The sequence below is a fragment of the Urocitellus parryii genome, chromosome X (assembly GCF_045843805.1).
Source record: "Urocitellus parryii isolate mUroPar1 chromosome X, mUroPar1.hap1, whole genome shotgun sequence".
Classification (NCBI taxonomy): Eukaryota; Metazoa; Chordata; class Mammalia; order Rodentia; family Sciuridae; genus Urocitellus; species Urocitellus parryii.
Genome location: NC_135547.1, coordinates 3,497,050 through 3,518,345, shown reverse-complemented (window position 1 = coordinate 3,518,345; position 21,296 = coordinate 3,497,050).

Below are 21,296 nucleotides of genomic sequence, written 5' to 3'. Positions count from 1 at the left end.
TGATTAGCACCTCCCTGTTTACTGGGAGCTACTTCCTTAACAGTTCCTTAGGATGGGTCCTGGGCCTTGGGGACATTAACATTTCAATTTCCCCACGTGCAGCTCTGGTTTCCTGGACTCCATTCTCAATCATGGTCTCCATTTTCTTTACTCAATATTAGACCCGATTCACCTAACTACACTAACTACCTATCTGTAAATCTGGCTTCATTGCCACTATTATCATCTCCATTTTACATATGAGGAAACTGAGGGGCCCAGAAGTCAAGGAGCTTGTCAATACTCATGCATTAGATCAATGGGAGAGCTTAGTTTTCAGTGTTTTTAGCTCACTGTTGCTGAGCTGTTTCCAAGAAAACTTTTGGACCACTTGACTCGATAGAGCAGCCTATTTATCACATTGCTACATACCTCTCATGCCACTACAATTTTTAAGGGTTGAAGTTTGAAATAATACACTTATTTGGTGGGGAATGAATGAATGAGTTTCTTGGGGTGGGTAGACAGTGCTGGAGAGCCTGAAGACAAATCATAGGAAGAGTCAGATGGCAAGATAGAGGCTATAAAAAAGAATGACCAATTTTGTCCCCTAATCTAAGAATTCATGACTTAGGAGAGGACTTTGAATCTTGAAGAAAAGAATTTTAGAAGACATAAGAAAGCCATTTGTAACCATATACAAGGCCAAGAACTTGAAACCATATGTGATGGGAGCAAAATAAAAATGTAAGTCAGACCTAGAACATCTGTCATATTATTTGGGACCTTAGGGGCAATACAAGAATATATGGCTGTGACTACATATCATGTCATGTGGGGAGCATCTTCCTAAGGTCTCACTTACAGCTTGTGATCTTGTAGGACTGGCCTGAGCACAGGCACCTGCATTTATAAAACCATCCCTGGAAGACCCTTAATGTTTAGCAAAACTTGGAGAGGGGGTGGGCTTTGGATTCAGATAGATCTGGGTTCAAATGAAGAAAATTAGAAATGTTAAGTACTAATTATTTCTACTGTCACAATTACCTGAGATAATCAGCTTATAGACAAAATGTTTATTTTTGTCTCATTTTTTTTTTTTTTTGGAGATTCGAACCACGATTGGCTGATCCTGTTGCTTTAGGGTCTGTGGTGAGGTAGCATATCATGGCAAAAGCATGAGGTAGAGTGAAATCATTCACTTCATGGCAGGAATAGGAAAGAGAAAGACAGACTGGAGTTCCACTGTCCCTTTTGGGGGTACACCCCTAGTTATATCAAACCTCCCATTAGGCCCCACTTCTTAAAGTGTCCACCACTTCCATAGAGTGCCATGCGGGGAATAAAAGTTTAACATGGAAATTTGGAGGACATTCCAGATACAAACTACAGCAAATATATAAGTAAAATACAAAAAGAAGTCAATCTCTCCTTATTTTTTAAATATATAAAACTAATTAAATAGATTTATTTTCTTGTGGGCTTTAAAATAATGTAGTCAATATCCATATGAAAAGAATAGTATAAAAGGTGGTGGAGTGAAAGGTCCTATGTAGTTGCAAGATTTCTCCATTTTATATGGCATTGATTTTGGTACAGAATTAAATCTAACTAAATTATGAAAAATTAAGTATGTATAAATAAGCACTTACAGCAACCACTGAAAAAGTCTACAAATAGATAATCTGAATAGTCCGACAAGTTCAATCTATTAAGAAGATTGAATAAAAAATAATAACCTGAAACAGAAAGTACCAGGCTTAGATGGGTTCACTGGTGGATTCTACTAAACAAAGGAAAAAATTGTACCAGTTCTCTATAATCTCTTAGAAGACAGAAGCAGAGGGAATACTTTCTGTTAGGTCGGTGGCGGCGACTTGGTGGCGACTTAGTGGCAACGTAGAACAAAGCAGCCCTCACTGGAAGAACATCAATCAGATGCCGGCATTTCCACCTGTCAATCAGCCAGATCTCCTGGCTAATGCCTGTCAATCAACAGGACCCCCCTGGCCAATCCTGGAGTTTAGCCAACTCCCCTGACCAACTTCAAGGGGGCAAGGGACCCTAGAAACACCTTTTCCTGTCCCAAGCCCTTCCCTTCCTGCTGTAAGCCCCATAAAAGTCCAGTCGGGTCGAGCTTCCCCGCGGTTTCTCCTCAGACCCTTTCCCTGTCCCCTCTGTGGGTCTGATCGAGTTCCGAATTCCGCCCGGGAGTGATGTCTCAATAAAGCCTGTTCAGCAGCCCTTTTAAATCTGCCTCCTTTGGCCATTGCCTGCCCCAACTGATATGACACTTTCTAACTCATTCTTTGGGGATAGCATTACCCAACACCAAAACCAGACAAAGACATTTCAAGAAAAGAAAACTATGAACCGATGTCTTTTTTCTTAATTTTTTTAGGTGTCAATGGACCTTTATTTTTATTTATTTGTATGCAGTGCTGAGAATCAAACCCAGTGCCTCACACATGCTAGGCAAGCATTCTACTACCACTGAGTCCCAACCCCAGTCCATGAACTGATATCTTTCACTAACATATTCAATATTCTTCAACAAACTATTAACAAACAGAATCTAGAAATATATAGAAAGAAATCCCACATCACAACTAAGTGGGATTTTTCTCCAGGTATGCAAGGCTGATTCAAAAATCAGAAACAAATTAATGCAATCCACCCCATCAGCAGGCTAAAGAATAATAATCACATGACCTTAAGTTTCAGTCAGGTTTTCCATCACTGTGACCAAAATATCTGACAAGAACAACTTAGAGGAGAAAAAGTTTATTTAGTACATACTGTTTCAGAGATCCCAGTCCATGGTTGGTAGGTTTAATTTAATTGTTCTTGGTCTGATATAAGGCAGAGCATCATGGCCAAAGGTGTGGTGGGAGAAAGATGCTGAACTCATGGGGCCAGAACACACACACACACACACACACACACACACACACAGAGAGAGAGAGAGAGAGAGAGAGAGAGAGAGAGAGAGAGAGAAGAGGAGAGGAAGGGGAAGGGGCCATAAGGAAGAACAATCCCTCAAGAAAAGCCTCCAGTGACCCACTTTATCCAGCCACACCTCACCTGCATCCAGTCACCACCCACTGAGTCCATTCAAAGTAGGGTGGACAGTCAGCAAGACTGGGTGCACACAGCTGCAGCATGCACTCAGGCTGCATCACTGTAGTGTGCAACATGCCACTGAGGGTGCTCATATAGTTGCTGCTGTCTTAGCTGGACCCAGACAAGGTGCAGAGCCTTATGGACCCAATCCAGAAAGACCTGAACAGCATACCCCTCACTGAGTGGATAAGAGGGGCCCAGAGTGGTGACTATATCTACTCTTTCAGGGGCTGCTACTGCTACACAGCCTATCAGCAGCTATAGCAAGAAACCATTCCTTCCAAGTTTATCTAGTTCATATTCTTGGACCTAATTGTGTACTTGGGTACATCCACATAAGACCTGCAGTAGCAGCCTCCTTGGTACCTACCACCCTTTCACTGGTAGGAGCCCAGAAGACATGCCTGGTCCTCAGTGGGCTGGTTCACATAGAAGGTACAGCAGGGGTGTATTCTCTTAGAGCCTAGGAGGAAAGTTTGACTCTGGCTCCGCCTTCACTGACTGCCAGGTCTTAGATTCAAATGGAAGATTGTGGAGCCCAGTTTGAAAATGGGATCATGGCCATATTCTTCAAGGATTGTTGAGAAGATGAAATATGAGATGAGTTTGGAAAGCCATAGGCTTCTCGCTCCAAATTCCCAAAGACAAGGGCCTTTCACGTGTTCTTTATAAAATTTTATTATGTGGTTGCATTCAGCTACAAGTAAAGGAAAACCTAGGTTACTGTGGGTTACAGAAGGAGGAGTTTGTTTTTCTACACAGCATTGATTCTGGAGGCAAATGGCTAAAATGGTATTGCCCCAATAGTGCTGTGAAAGTAGAATTTATGTCTCTATGATCATTTTGCCCTGCCTTCATTGTTTGCTGCTTCATGGTTACAAGATGGCTGCTGTATCTCCAGCAGTCATGTCTGTATTTAAGGAAGAGAGGAGCTGGTAAAGAGGAAGGGCCAGGTCAGTTTGGCATATCAAATTCTACCAGAAATTAAAATCTCTTTCAGAGGACTGGGTCTTGCCTGTTCCCTCCCCCAGCTTATTTTCACTTAAGTCTTGTGGACCTGAGCCAGCTTTCATCTCTAGCTGCAAAGGAAAGTAAGACAGCAAGGAACAAAATTGTCATGGTTGACTACACCAGTACTGTTCTGTCTCCTGGGACTGGCATTTTTGCCTTCTGAAATAAAATTAGCATGCCATTATCAGGAAAGAGGAGGAGCATGCATGTATCAGTTAGCCTTCACCATGTAACAAATCATCATCATATTTAGCAGCCAAAAAGTTATTTATTTACTCATAATTCTGTGGGTTGGCAACTTGGGCTGGGCTCATCTAGGCAGCTCTGGTGATCCTACCTGGGGCTATTCCTTAAGCTATGTTCATCTGTCATCTAAACTTGTTTGGCATAAAACAGGCCCTTGGTTGATTTGGCTTGATTGTCTTCTGTGTGGAATTTCCAGGTTAGCTCTGGCTTATTAAGACAAATGGCCTCAGGATTATAAGAGTAACAGTAGAAACTTCTTGAACTGTAAGGTCAGGACTATGACAGTATCACTTCTGCTAAGTTCTTTCGATCAGAACAAATCACAAGTCTTTGCTCAGATTCAAAGGATGGAAAATACACTATCCCTCTACGTGGGAGTGCACACACACACACACACACACACACACAAACAATGGGCCTTACCTTGCCCAGTTTTATGTCACTAAGACCATGTCCTGGCCCACAAAGTCTAGGAGATGAGGTGATAAGGCAGGATCTGGGTCTCCAAGGGCTGGAGCTACTCTAGTATGGGCAACTCATCAGCATGTGTAAGATGAAAGTGACTAGGTAGGACATTCCAGAGTGGCTTCTGAAAACCAAGACTAGAGTCCTAGGGGAAGGAGAAAGGCAGAGAGGATGGGTACAGAGTGAGGTGGGCCTTGCTCTCTCTGCCCTTAGAGAACTCAGCCACTTGGTGTTTTTAAGCCTGTTTTCTTAGCTCAATAGTAAGGATAAAAGCTTTGTTCCACCTATTGGGTGTCCCAGGAATATAACTGAAAATGCATAAAATGCAATGCTGTATCCTGAATTAGATTTTTAAATACCACCACCACCAACAACAAAAAGACATTAGCACAACAACTGGGAATCTGATAATAAGGTCTGGATTTTAGTTAACAATATTACACCTGTATTGTCCCCTTGGTTTTGACAAATGTCCTGTGGGTTATGTGAGAAGTTGACTTAATGTGAAGCTGTTGGAGTGGGCTGGATAAGGAGTATGTGGGATCCCTTTGTACTGTCTCTATACTTTTTCTGTAAATCTGAATTAATTCCAAAATAAAACATTCTGTAATAAAAAAAAAAAAACTATAATGGACTGATTAGGTCATTGCTTTCACATTTAAACATTTTACCTCTGAATATTTATGCATTAACACAGGAGTTTTTGGAGGACACTTCATATCCAAACCACAACACTTTATTAATAGATACCATAAAAACATTTGAAAAATGCAAAATCCAGTCATGATAACACCTCTCAGAACACTAGGAATAAAACGATACTAGCTCAGCTAGATAAAAGCCATTCCGAAAATATCTACAGCTAACATCAAACCTAATATTGGATTATGTTGGAACTCTTAAGTCAATGAGGACCCTTGAAAATGGACTAAATATCTTTTGCATTGTGAGATGAGCATGAGCTTTTGGGGACCAAGATGGAATGTTGTGATTTAGATATGAGGTGTCCTCCAAAAGCTCACGTGAGAGACAATGCAAAGAAGTTTAAAGTGAAATGATTAGGTTATAAGAGCCTTAAACTAATCCATTAATCCACTTGAGTGGATTAACTGGGAGGAGCTGGGTCAGTGAGAACATGCCTTTGGAGTTTATATTTTGTCCCTGGTAAGCAGAGCTTCTGTTTCCTGGTTGCCATGTTCTGGCTGCTTTCCTCCTTCTACATTCTTCCTCACCTCATGTCCACAGAAATGCAGTCAGCTGTCTGTGGATTGAGACTTCTGAAACCATGAGCCCAAATCAACTTTCCTTCTCTAATTATTCTTAGAGAGAGAGATGGAGAGCAATAATATGACAAGAAGTAATATGTATAAGGGAATAGGATGTGGGAAAGGCTTAAATGGTGTCTTTATCAAAAGTTATTATTTATTTATTTATTTTTAATCACATGAAACACTTTTATGAGATACAATGTGATGTTTTGATACATGTATACACTGGGTAGTGATCAACTTAGTGTAACTGGTATATGCGTTATCTTAAACTTGTATCATTTTTTAGGTTGAGCACATTCAAATTTTTTTCTTCTACTTTGAGATATATAACGCATGATTTTTCATTATATTTACCCGAATGTGCCATAGAACGCAGAAGTCATTCCTCTTATTAAACAATAACTTTGTATCTGTTGACTGTCCTATCTCTATATGACCCCCATTCTCCCCAGTCCTTGGCAAATGGTATTCAGATTTTAGCTTCTCTGGAATCAGCTTTTTAAGACTTTAATTATGATGGAGATCGTGCAATGTTTTTCTTTATAGAAAAACATTGACTTATTTCACCTTACACAAAATCCTTGGCATCCATCTACATTATTGCAAATGACAGGATTTCATGATTTTTATGACTGAATAGTACTCCATTATGTGTGTGTGTGTGTGTGTGTGTGTGTGTGTGTGTGTGTGTTTAAAAAGAACAAATTCTGAAGAAGGTGTTGAAAAATAGAATCTACTCTAAGATATTGGTGGAAATATAAATTAGTAGACATTGATAATAGTATGTAGGTTCCTTAAAAATTTTAAAAAAGAACTGTATGAACCAGAAATTCCACTATTAGGTATATACCCAAAGGAAATGAAATCCACATGTCAAAAAAACACCTGTAGTACCATAATTATTCCAGCATTGTTAACAAGAGCCAGGAAATAAATGAATGAATGTTTCCTTTAAAAGAAAATGCAGGATCACAGGGAGCCCAGTATGCCTAGCAAGAAAAATGTCCATAAGTGTTTATCTCTGGTCACCAGGTGGAATTATTTGGATTTGGTGTAGAAGTAGAAACTGTCAAGGATGACCAAGTCCTATTTCTGGATGAGAAAGTTGAACTTGTATTCAAAATGGATGCCCAAGAAAGAGAATATTGTAAGAATTGTCTATACTTCCCCTTCAATTTTGTTGCAATCCTAAAACTATTCTATGATAAAGTTTAATAATTTTTAAAAAGTAATTTAAAAGGATATATGTAAATAGGTAATAGATTAAAATGAAAGCATAAAATATTCAAATAAACCAAAAGAACGCAGAAAAAGAGGAACAGAAGGGAAAAAAAAAACAGAGGAGACACTAAACAAAAGAGTTCAACACAATGATATCAATAACACATTAATGGTTAATCAAAGGAAACTAGAATTAAAAAGTAAAATTGTTAGACTATATAAAGGCAATATCTGACTATGCATTATTTATAAGAGATGAGCTTTCAATGCAAATGCATAAAAATGTACCCTGTACACAAAGGAAGAGTGGCACTGCTATTATTATACCAGCAAAATAAGCTTTAAGACAAAGACTGATGTTTCATAATGATAAAACGTTCAATACATCAGAAACATGTAACTATCATAAATGCATGTGCATTTAATAAAGGAGATTCAAAATACATGGAACACAAATTAATAGTATTAAAGGAAGAAATCAAAAGAATATTTAGAATTTATTTTGAATTCTGAATGATAATGAAATGCTAGATATCAAACTTAGAGTATGGCAGATAAAGTGCTGCTTAGAGGAAATTGATAGCATTATATTAGAAATAAAAAGAAATCAAAATATAATCTAAGATTTAATTGTAAAAAAGTTATAGAAAACACAGTAAGCCCAAATCAAATGGAAAGAAGGACACAACAACAAAAATCAAAACAATGGAGAAAATTAACCAAGCTGAAAGTTTGTTCTTTGAAAATGTCAATAAAATCAATTAACCCCTATTTAGACTAACTGAGAATAAAAGAGAACTAGAAAAGTGTATCAATAATGTGAATGAAAGTGAGTATACCATTACATATCTAACAAACATGAAAAGGATAATAAAAGGATATTGTGAACAAATTCATAACAAAAACTTGAAGACTTACAAAAAATAGACAAATTATTTGAAAAATGAAACTTACCAAAACTGACACAAGGCAATATATTAAATTTGCATAGCTCTGTATTTATTAAATAAACTAAATTATCAAAAACATTCAGGCAAAGAAAATTCTAAGTCCAGATGGTTTTCTTGCAAAGGCTATCAATCATTCAAGGAAGAAATGACATCTACCTTACATGAACTCCTTAAGAACACAGAGGAAAAGGGAATAATTCCACACTTGTTTTGTAAGGCCAGCATAACCTTAATACCAAATATAATAAAACATTACAGAAAATATTCCTCTTAGGCATATATTTCAAAATACACTACATTTATTCTAACACTCATAATGTATACACACACACATATGCATGAAAATATAGAATATATATGTCATATCCTAAGCAAGTATGGTTTATCCTAAGAATATAAGATTGGTTTGACATTTGAAAAGTAATCAGGATAATTTACAATATGAACAGAAATAGAAGAAGAACCATGTTGCTATTTCAAAAGACACAGAAAAAGTATTTGACAAATGCCAGCAATCATTCTTGATAAGAATGCTTGGCAAATTTTTATTCAGATGGTCACCCTACATCAAACAAAAGGCATAAATTAAAGCCTGTGGCTAGCATATATGAATTGTGAAATGTTGAATGTTTTCAGCTTAAGATTAGCTTTTATACAACATTTTACTGTCAGCTGTAGCCAGTGATTAAAAAAGAAAAGAAAGGCAGATATTTTAAAAAGAAAAAATTAAACTTTCTATATTTTCAGATTGGGTGATTGTTAATTCAGAAAATACTAAGAAATCTACAAATCTACTTTAAATAAATAGTAAGTGAATTTAGCAATATCACTAGTTATAAAATTAATATACAAAAATTAAATTTTAAAAATCAAATTTTAATAGCATTCAAAATATAGCATAGCTAAGAATAAGATTAAAAATTATGTACAAGCCTTCTATTATAAAAATGACAAAACACTGCCAAATATTTTTAAAAAATAGTAATAAAGGCAATTTTATGCAATGGAAGGCAAATTTTTATTAAAATGACAATTTTCCTCAAATTGATTTATAGATCCAGTGTAAACCCAGTCGAAATCCCATCACAACTATTGTATAAAATTGACAAGCTGATTCTTAAACATTTAAGGAAATACAAAAGATATTGAATATCTACAGAAATCTTGATAAAAACAAAATTTTCTTGATTACGTGAATTGACTTATATATTTACTATAAAGGTGATGATAACTCTAAAACTGTAGTGGTGGCCAAAAGACTAACGAGAGGCTAATGAAACAGCATCGAGAGTCCAGAAATAGACCCACAATACATTGTCATTCGATTTTATTCTATACCCTCAAAACAGTCCAATGAGGGGAAAAGAAAGTTTGCTTTTCAACAAATAACACTAGCTAAACTGGATAGTCATATGTGATTGGCTAACTTCACTTAGCATTATCAGGGTTAAAGGGGAAAAAAATCTCTCAATCTAGAATCTTAATCCATTGGAAATAGGTTTCAAAAATGTTGAGAAAATTTCAGGCAAATACTGAAAAGTTTATCCCCAACAGACCCACACTTCAAGAAATGCTTTAAAAAAATCTTCAAGGAGAAGGAAAACAATAGCAGAATGAAACTTGGAGCTTCAAAAACGGATGTAGAGTGTCAGAGATGGTAAATGTTAGTAAATATAAAATGACATTTTTCTTTTTTATATATTATTTCAAATCAACACATTAAGCCTATCAAAGTAACAATCTGAAGACATAATGTGATATATTAATGATGGATATTTGTAAAAACTAGAGCAAAAGTAAAAATAGAGATCTGTAGCCTATAAGATAATAAAAGGAGCATATTAGAATAATACATAATAAATTAACCTAAAACAAAGAAGGTGAAGAAAATAAGAACAAGAATAAATTGACACATAAAAAACAAATAGCAAAACGGTGCATTTGAAAATCAATTCTGTTGGTAATTATGCTAAATATAAATTGTCTAAAAGTTTCATTTAAGAGGTAATCATGATGTGACTGAAAAACAAAAGAAGTCCAACTTTATTTTATCTATGATAGATGCAATTTAAATATAGGTTACTGATAGATTACAAGTAAAAGGAAAAGAAAACCATGCAAACATCTAGTATTATAAACAGAGATGCTATATTATGATAACACAAACCAAACTCTAGAACAACAAATGTCAATATAGAAAAGTTGAAAATGTTCTCCATGGCAAAGGAGTAAATTCTCCAAGAATAAATAAATATTCTAAACGTGTATGAACAAACTAACAGGGATTCAAAATTCAAGAAGCCATAATTCACAGACCTGAAAAGACAATAGACAAATCTACAAGAACATTTTGGAGATTTCAGCATGCTTCTCTCAATAGTTAATAAAACAAGTACTTAGACAGAAAATCAATAAAGTTATAGAAAACTTTAATAACACTGCCAACTTGGATTTAGTTAAAATTTACAGGCTAGTTCCAGCAACAACTGTAGAATACATATTCTTTTCAAATACATACTGTATGTATGCTAACATAGAACATATGCTGAAACATTAAAAAATAAAATTTTAAAACCAAATATATTTTAGAGCTTGTTCTTTGACCACAAGTGGAATTAAACTAAAACTCAAGAGCAGAAAGATATCTTAGAAATCTTTAAATATTTGAAAATTAAACAACTGTGCTTAAGCAGTACACAGAACAATGAAAAATCATATGGGAAATTAGATGATATTTGACTAAATGATAACAAAAATACAGTGTATCAAAAACTATTGGATGTGTATAAAATAGTGCTGACAGGGGAATATATAGCTTGAAATGTTTGCATTAACCAAGAATAATAGTCTAAAATCAATTATTTAAATTTCTACCTCAGGAAAAGAAATGAGGAGGAAGAGGAATTTGAGAAGGATATCAAATCCAGTCATATACTAAAGCATTAAACTATATTAGAAAATGAACAAAAAAGAAACCAAAAAAGAATTCTTTAAAAGATTACTAAAATTAATTAACCTGTATTTAGACTAATCAAGAAAAATGAGATATGATCTAAATTAGCAATATCAGAATGAGACAGGGGACTCTTGCAAGTCATTTGGACATAAAAAAAGATAATAAGAGAATATCATGAAAAAATTTTGATAATAAATTCAACATTTTAGGTAAAATCTCTCACATATACACATTAAAAAAGGTGAAAAAAGGCAACAGAAAATATGCATAGCATTATATTAATTACATACATTAAATTCATAATCAAAAACCTTTCTAAGAAAACTGTAGAACCATATGTTTCATTGAATAATTTTATTAATATTCATGGAAGAAATAATGCAAATACTACACAAACTCTTTCAGAAACAGTCGATGAAAATACATTTTCCATATATTTTTTTAAGTCAGTATTAATCTGTTTCTTTAAGTGAAAACATTATAGATAATAAAACTATAAATGGATATCCCTCATAATATAGACTAAAATATCCTTATCAAAATATTAAATCAAATATAGCAACGTGTTATCAAAAATAATATATATTACCCAAGTAGGGGTCATCTGGGATTACAAGTTTCGCTCAATATTGAATATCAATCCATGTCATTCACCATATTAATGGGTTAAAAAAATATCATCATCTAAACAGATGCAGACAATTAATTTGATATACTCTAAAGCCTGTTCATGATAAAAAAAGAATAAATCTCTCAAGCAATTAGTAGAAGGGAATTTTCTTCCTCTGATAATATGAATCTATGAAAAATGTACAGCCAATAAAATACTTAATGATAAAACACTAAATATTCTCCCCCTAAATCAAAACAAGTATATTCCTTGCCAGTTCTTTGTAACATTGTATTAGAAGTTCCAGAAAATGCAGTAAAACTAAAAAAAAAAAAAAAAAGAAATATAAGGCATAGAGATTTCAAAGGAAGATGTAAAAAACAGCTTATTCAAAGATTACATAATAATCTATGTAGAAAATCCTAGGTAATCTTTAAACAGGTTACTAGAAATAATAAGAGAATGTAAAATGGTTCAGATAACACAACTTCAATAAAAATCAGCTGCAGTTTATAGGTAATCGACAAATATTTGGACATTATAATTATGAAAACAATTGCATATGCAAAAACATCCCAAACCACATATATTCAAGGAAAAATTTAACACAATATGAGCAAGGTAGAACAATGAAAGCTAAAAAAAATTGTTTTAGAAATTAAAGAATATTTAAACAAATGGAGAGATATGCTCTGTTCATGCACTGACATACTAATTATTAATAAGTGAATTATTGTCAAATTGAATATATAGATTCAATAAAATATCAATCCAAATTGCAGCAGGACATTTTCAGCAAATTGATAAGCTCAATCTAAAATATCTACAGACATGTAAAAGATTTTGAATATCTAAACCAATTCTGAAAAAGTAGAATACGTTGGAAAACTTACTCTATGTGATTTTAAGATTTACTTATAAAGCTGCAGTAATGAAGTTGATGTGGTCTGCTAAAAGGATATATATATAGATCCATGGAACAAAAGGGAGAATTCAAAAATAAATAAATTTATGTTTGACTAAGTTGCCAAGGCAAATCAATTGGGAAAGGATTTTCTTTTCAAAAAGTTAAATCAGAACAAGTGGATATAGAAAAAAAAATTAATCTTGATCCTTCCTTCATACCAGCCACAGATGCTAACTTGATGTGGATCATTGACCCAGACATAAAAGTTGAAATTATGAAACTTGTAAGAGAATAGGAGAAAATCTTTTTTGACTTAGGCAGAGGTTTTTGAATTATGATACAAAACACATAAATCATAAAATAGTGATACTTTGGACTTCCTCAGAATTAAAACCTTTTGCTCTTTAAAATACACTGTTCAGAAAGTTAAAAGACAGGGCTGGGGATGTGGCTCAAGTGGTAGCGCGCTCGCCTGGAATGCGTGCGGCCCGGGTTCAGTCCTCAGCACCACATACCAACAAAGATGTTGTGTCCACCGAGAACTAAAAAATAAATATTAAAATTTCTCTCTCTCTCCTCTCTCACTCTCTCTAAAAAAAAAAAAGAAAGTTAAATATTCAAACTAATGAATGGTGAGGATATAATCACAAAACAGATATTTGATGTTCAACTTGTATCCAGAACCTATAAAGTACTTTTAAAATTCAGTAACATAAAAAAACTTAATTATAAATGGGCAAAAAAATTGAACATCTCACTTCACAAAATGTCATTGTCTTTAGGGAAATGCAAATTAAAATCACAAGATACTACTACACACACAAAAGAATTTTCAAAATAAGTCTTATGATACCAAGACAGAACATACAAAATACTGTTGAGAATGTGGATCAATGATAATGTATTGCAGTAGAAATGTAAATGGTATAGGTGCTTTGGAAAACAATTTGGCATTTTCTCAAAATGCTTAGCATATATTTAGCATAGCAGACAAAATTTTACTTATTTTTACCAACGAGAATTAAAAAGGCATGACCACAAAAATTTCCTAGTGATTTTATTCACAGAAGCTCAAAACTAGAAACAACCCTCATGTCCATCAATAGGCTAAAAGATTTTTTAAAAATAAGATTACCATATACACTGTGTGAGCCAGCAAGCAATTTTAATTGTAAGAATTTACTGAAAAAAGATAAAAACATATGTCCATGCAAAAATTATGTATTTTATTGATGAAAATTATAGCAAAAATGGAGGTGATCTAACTGCACATCAACAGGTGCACACATAACTATTTTTTATTATATCTAGAATATAGAATGCTACTCCTCAAGGTGAAGGGATAAAGTCCTAGGTCAATCAACGGTCTTTGGAAGGAAAGAAACCAATCAGAAGAGTACTTACTCTGTGATTCCATTTGTGTGAAATTCGAGAAAAATCTTAATTACTTCATAGTTTTAGAAAGGAAATAAATGGTTTCCAAGGGTCAGAGTAGGTAAGATTTTTTTCCTAAAAGGGCAGGTGGGAAATTTCGAGAATGATGTGGATGCTCTATACCTTGTTTTTTTCTGGTAGTATTAGGCATGTATACATCTGTTAGAGCTCATCAAACCATACACTTAAAGTGGGTGCATTTTATGTAAATTACTCCTTAGTAGAACTGATTTTTAAAAAATTGGGGTGATATATCTAGCATTAATGTTAGAATAAAATTTCCTTTTAGATTCTTATAGAATGGGTGGTAAAATTTGTTCACTTGGTAAACTGGTACTATTATAGTATAACTGACAACCTAATAGGTAGAAATGACTTCTATGTAAGAAAGATTCCTGTCTGTGATGTATGCTGTATCTACAGACAGAAATGGCATTATGCTTATGAATGATGTCAGGTCCGCAATGATGCATTTGCTACACTTGAAAGCTTTCTCAATGTTGCTATACGCATTCCCACAGATTCATGTCACACTCCTGAGTGCTCATGAAATCAACAAGGACTTTCTTATGCTGATGGCTATCTGAACTCCAGTCCCTAGTAGGGATTGGACTCACCCAGGATATCATCATCTCTATTGTCCTTCTCCCCTTCAGCATCTTGCAGTGAAAGTAGCACTGGAACTGAAATCCAGAAACCACATATCTAATGAAGGGTTAATATCCAAAATATATATATATATATATATATATATATATATATATATATATATATATGGAACTTAAACAACTCAATGGTAAGAAAAAAAAAAGAAAACAACAACAAAAACAAAAATAACTACCCCAATTTAAAAAGTGGCTCATCAGGGCTGGGGTTATAGCTCAACGGTTGAGCACTTGCCTCGTATATGTGAGGCACTGTGCTTGCTCCTCAGCACCACATAAAAAAATAAATAAACAAAATAAAGATATTGTGCTCATCTACAACTAAAAAATATTTTTTAAAAAAGTGGTTCATTGGGGCTGGAGCTGGGGCTCAGCAGTAGCGCACTTGCCTGGCATGTGTGAGGCACTGGGTTCGATTCTCAACACCACATATAAATACATAAATAAAATAAAGGTCTATCAACAACTAAAAAAAATATTTAAAAATAAAGTGGTTCATCATCAAGAATCTCAAGGAAAACAAATAAAATGATGATGAGAATTTGGAAAAAAAAGAACCCTTACACACTATTGGTGGAAATGCAAATTAGTACAGCCATTGTGAAAAATAGTATGGAGGGTCTTCAAAAAATTAAAAACGAATTATCACATGATCCATCAATTCCACTAATGGGTATATATCTAAGGGGAATGAAATCATAATATTGAAAAGAAATTTATATTCCTGTGTTTACAGTAGCACTAGTCACAATAGCCAAGAATCAACCTAAATGTCCATATGATGACAGGTAGACAAAATGTGGTATGTACATACAACGAATAACCATAAAATGAGAAAATCCTGCCACTCATGATAACGTGGATGGAACTAGATATTCTTATGTTATATAAAATAAACCAGGTTCAGACAGACAAGTGTTTCAGGACCTCACTCATACGTGGAGTATGAAAAGATTCAATCTCATAGAACTTGAGAGTAGAATGGTGCTTACTAGAAGCTGAGAAGTGTGGAGGAGGGGAGAGATTGAAGTTCTGAAGTGCCATTGTACAGTAGGCTAACTATAGTTAATTATTTTGTATCAAAAAAATACAGTGAATGATTTTTAATGTTTTCACCATAAAAAAGATACTTAAAATTGAAACATTGCATGGCTTCCCACTGATATGTGAAACTTTATGCTTTTATTATATAAAAACTGTAGGGAAAATGGCCAACAGGTATATAAAAAGCATGCAACATCACTAATCATCAGGCAAATGATAATCAAAACTAAAATGAGGTATCACTTCACAACTGTTAGGATTGCTACTATGGGAAAGATAAGAGATAAGTGTTGGTGAGGGTATGGAGAAAAGGGAACCCTTATATATTAGTGGTGGGAAAGTAATTAGTACTGCCATTATGGCAAACAGTATGGAGACTCCTCAGAAAATTAAAATTAGAACTACTGGACAATCCAACAATCCCTCTTCTCAGTACATATTCAAAGCTACCAAATTAGTATCTTGAATAGGTCTTCTGCACGCCCATGTTCATTGCAGAATTATTCACCCAAGCCAAGAAATAGAATCAACCTAACTATCAGATGAATGAATAAAGAAAATGTGATAATAGAACATTATTCAGTCATAAAAAGAAGGAAATCCTGTCATTTTTGACGACATGAATGAACCAAGAGAACATTACGCTAATTTAAGTGAAGCCAAATACAGAAAGACTTTTGTTTAAGCTAAAATAGTCAAAGTGAAGCTCTTGAAAGCAGAGAGTAGAACAGAGATTTTCAGGGGCTGGGGGTGGGGGAGGGGCAAAGGGGGAAATAAGGGAGTGTTGATCAAAGAGTACAAACTTCCAGTTACAATGTAAATAGGTTCTGGAGATCTTATGTACAGTATGGTGACTATAGTTAATAATAATGTATATATTCTTGCAATTTGCTAATAAATAAGAATTTAAGTATATTCTGAGCAAGATATGCTATTAACACAGACCAAAATATTTGAGTCTTCCTACAGTGTCAGAATATATTGAATACCAAAAATGTCATAATCTATACCACTTTCAGTAGTTGCAATTTCAAATACTTATGGGTCACCTGATAGAAGCCAGGCAATCACAAGTTCTTTTATTCCAATTTTCCCCCTGTACTGGGGATTGAATCTGGGGGTGCTTAGCTACTGAGCCACATTCCTGTGGGAGGCCGACCTTACGGGTAACTGAGTCACACTCCTTGGCTGGGTGCTGAGGCGCTCAGTCACAGAAATGTGGCAGAGCTTCCCCCACCCTTCTTGGGTGCGAGGGTCGGTGTCTCCTGCATGGGTGTGTCTTGCTACAGCCCCATGGGTGAAGCTATGCTCACCTGTTCCTTGTGATATAACCCCTTGCCCTGTTTAGGATAGAATCTTCCATGGAAGTGCCTTGTGTGTGTCCCCTCCTCTTACTGTGCCCTTGGGTGTGGCCTACCCAGGTGTCAGTCAACCTGCTGAGAGTGGACATCATGAAGATGGACTCAGCCCCCTGAAACCTGACCCCTTGCCTCATTTGAATAGCTTCTCCTCAATAAAAGGGTCAGCGCCTGCTCTCGCTCTCTTTCTGTGGACCCTTAAGGTCAGAGGAGCCGTCACAGCGACCCCAAAGAAAAAGGTATGTGTGTCTCTTGTGGGGTTATTTCGTGCAGCCCAGTTAGCCCAGTTCAACTAGAGTGACCCCTGAGCCTTTTAGTTGCGAGAACAGAAACCTGGCACATTCCCAGCCCCTTTTTTATATTTCATTTAGAGACAGGGCCTCGCTAAGTTGCTGAGACTGGCTTTGTACTCTTGATCCTCCTGCCTCAGCCTTTGAGTCACTGTGATTATAGGCATACACCACCGTGCCCAACTCCTATTCCAATTTTAATTACTAATATCTCTAGCACTGAAGTCACACATTACACTTTACACATGTTACAAAAAGGCTCAGAAAGGGTTAAGGCAACCATAGGAATTCAGAAGACTGAACCCAAAGCAAAGGCAGAGAGTACATACAAATGCAAAGAGTCACTCTAGGTGGTCAGATAAGTTTAGAAACCAGTCAGGCAAACAACTTGTTCATGGTATGGTGATGACAAAGTGTGGAACTTATTCTAGGCTAGAGTTTGGATGGATGGCAAGTTTCACAGTGTTAACTTGGAATGTCAACTTGAGATGTCAGTTTGGAGTGTGTTGTGTAGCTGTCACAGGCAAGAGAGACTACTATGCTGAAGCCAGAGGACAGAGAATCAGAGTTTTGTCACTGTGGTGATTTCCCTGTGCAAGGATCCTAAGGAGTAAACAGATTTCAGGGTCAGTGTGCCAGTATGTCCAGTTCTGAGGTGTCCCTCTTTTGATGGGTCTTGGTTGAGGGAGTTGTTTCACTTGGTTGCCTGGTGTGTTGGATAAGCTTGTAGACCTCGTTTCCCTGATGTAAGTTTGATAAGCCCGTGCATCCATGTGCTTCTGATTAATTCAATAAGTTCTCAGGTGGTCATTTTTATTAGCATGATTCATTTATTTATCAGTTTATGCCTTTTGGTTTTGCTAGGCAGATGGTGCTTGTTTACTTGTACAGACAAGGTGTGGAGTCATTAAACCTCATCATTTATGCTCAAAATGGACTAGTTCCTGGCAAACTATTGTTTTATGAAAAGGAGTAACTCAGGGTTAGGCACAACATAAAAACCACTGTTCATCGTGGAGCAACTCAGAGCAGGGTACATCCTGCTATCCACATGTATCTTCACACAAACACACAAATGGTAACTATGAATGGTGACTGATGTTATAATATGATTGTAATATCATAATGTATATGCATATTAAATTATGTCATATGCCTTAAATGTGTGCAACATTTATTAATCAATTAAATATATTAAAATTAAAAATAACAACAGAAAACAAAAAATGCTTTGGTATACTCTCACTATACATTTTGAAATGATTTTTGAATTGAACTATATTTTTCTAGGATGGGGGATGGGGCTGGAGTGAGCATTGTGTACAGGGCAGACATGTATGAAGTCATAGCAATAAGGCTACTGTGAGGACACTCATGTCTGTAGTCAGTTCCCTGGTCAGGCAACTAAAGGGGGTGGGGAGGATTTGCCCACTGCAAAAGTGTGTCAGACAAAGTGAAAACTCAAGTCTGGACCTACAGGTGCCTGGAGTAAGCTCTGCCCTGTGCCCTTTATTACCTTTTCCTACTGAACAGTACTGAGTGGAATGATTGTTCATCTCTGGAACAGTGAAACACTTTGATCTGAATATGGAGGTCTCAAACCAGAAACCTAGGGACGGCTATGGGTGGGAAAGAGGGAGAAGGTGCTCAAAGGAGATTCCCTGTTGCACTTATATCTGTTCTACCCTTCCCCTTCGTGCTCTCCATTCAGAGGAAGAACTTTCCAAGTAGATCAAACTAGATCAAACTGAAAAGTCTTGGGACTAAGGACTCTGCCTTGTAGTTCTGTGTTTTTCACAGCCCTCAATTTTTTAGAATTTCTTTGTTCTTGTTTCTCCTCTCTGTGCCCCCCTCCTCCCTCTCACCCTCTCCACCATTTCTCTCTTTTCTTACTTTTCCCATCTCTCACTCCCAGGAGCCAATATCCTAAATGGCAGTTCCTTTAATTGGCCTAAATCCTCAAGATGGGACACTCCTGCACCGACCAAGCAAACAAACTGCAAAACTGAGGGGCCCAGCAGTCTCCCCCTCATTCTGGGGACTGCAGTTAGTGAAATGGTAGCAGGTGGTAGTCAACTCAGGAAGAGCAAGTGCTTCCTTTTCCTCTGAGCCAAAACTTACTGGGCACATGGAGAGCAGGGTGTGTGTGCCAGTCCCCGGATACCATTTTAAAGCATTCAAGTAAATGAGTATTTATTGGACTTTTCCTTTTTGCCAGGCTCAGTGCTGAGTACTCTGATGCCACGGTGAGTGATCTGTGAGTCTCAAGGTTTTCCCAGCCTTGCAAAGGAGCATGATAGGTGCACTGGGAATACTCATTTGGAGTTGAGGGGGCCCTGGAGAGAAGCACATAGGACAGGCTAAGGGTTTTGGAGTAGGGAAGGGTTTCCAGTGGTTAGGCATGAGGATGAAAAGAACAGCAGAGTAATCCTCTAGGCATCCGAGCAGGAAGCCCTAAAAGCCAAAAGGCACAACAGTTGGGTTGAGCAGAATGAGATCAGACACTTAATTGGCAATTTAGTTGCAATTTCTATGAGTCCTATCAGATTCTGGACTCTGTCCTTCCATTCTTATGGACCTAGACACTGTGCTAATTCATCAATTCTTTGCCTCTTCCAGGATTCTTGGTAGAAACCCTAGTTTACTGCCCTGCCTCTAATCCTTCCACTTCAGACTTCACTTTTAGATGGGCAGTCCAAAACATGGCATGGATCATGTTTCATACCCTTTCTAACTCCCAGCCCAGAAAGAAGGGATGAGGCTTAAATACTCTGAGCAGCAGGAATCGCAGAAACTTAGAGGCCTTATGTCTTATGAGTTGAGGGTCGAGAACCTCCCAGACTATGAAAGCTCCTTAACACCTTGACCTTAACACTTTCAGTCTGGATCTTGGCCTGTGTGTTTTTTTTTTTTTTTTTTGGGGGGGGGATTGTTTGTTTGTTTGTTTGAATTGTTCATAATATCTTTATTTTATTTATTTATTTTTATGTGGTTCTGAGGATTGAACCCAGGGCCTCACGCATGCAAGGCCAGCACTCTTCCACTGAGTTACAACCCCAGCTCTCTTTGTCTGTTTTACTGATGACTTCCCCAGAGTTGGGCCAGCTGCTAGGGCCTCCTTGCTCCTTAGCTTAGGAACATGCGATCTTTTCCAATTAGCAATTGAAAGGCAAGACTGTTCCACAAAGAGGGGATGTCTTCTTCAGCTTCAGTCTCTTCCCTTAGGATTCAGAATTGACTGACATTCTAAGAAAGACTGCCCTTGGAAAAACTGTTTTTTATTTGGCTTCAAACTCTCAGAATACCAGAGGCCAGGAAGGTTCACAGAGTCTCAGCTTTCACCCTTACCCAAATCCAATTATGCTGTTAAGGTTCCCAAGGCCACTATGGAAGCTCATTCTGGGATGTGAGCTTGAGCTTTGAACTGCAGAAAGCCTGTGAGGAGATGAAGGTCATCTCCAGCTTCTCTCCTTCTGTTGCTAAAAGTAATCTGAAGTGCTGAAAGAATTCTAAGATAGGGGAAAGGGAGAAGAGGCATAGAGATACAGTGGAGGGACCTAGACTCTGGAATAAAGTGTAGGTCCAAGGCCTAATGATGCCACTGACTAGCTAAGGATTTTTGGAAAATCATTTCTTTGATTCTAACTATGCTCACCTATAAAATGGGGCTAATAATGCTACCTCTCCCATAAGGTCAGAGTGAGAATTTAATATATAATTCACAGGATTTCTGAAAGACTCCTAACAATGTGAACTGTGGTAGGAG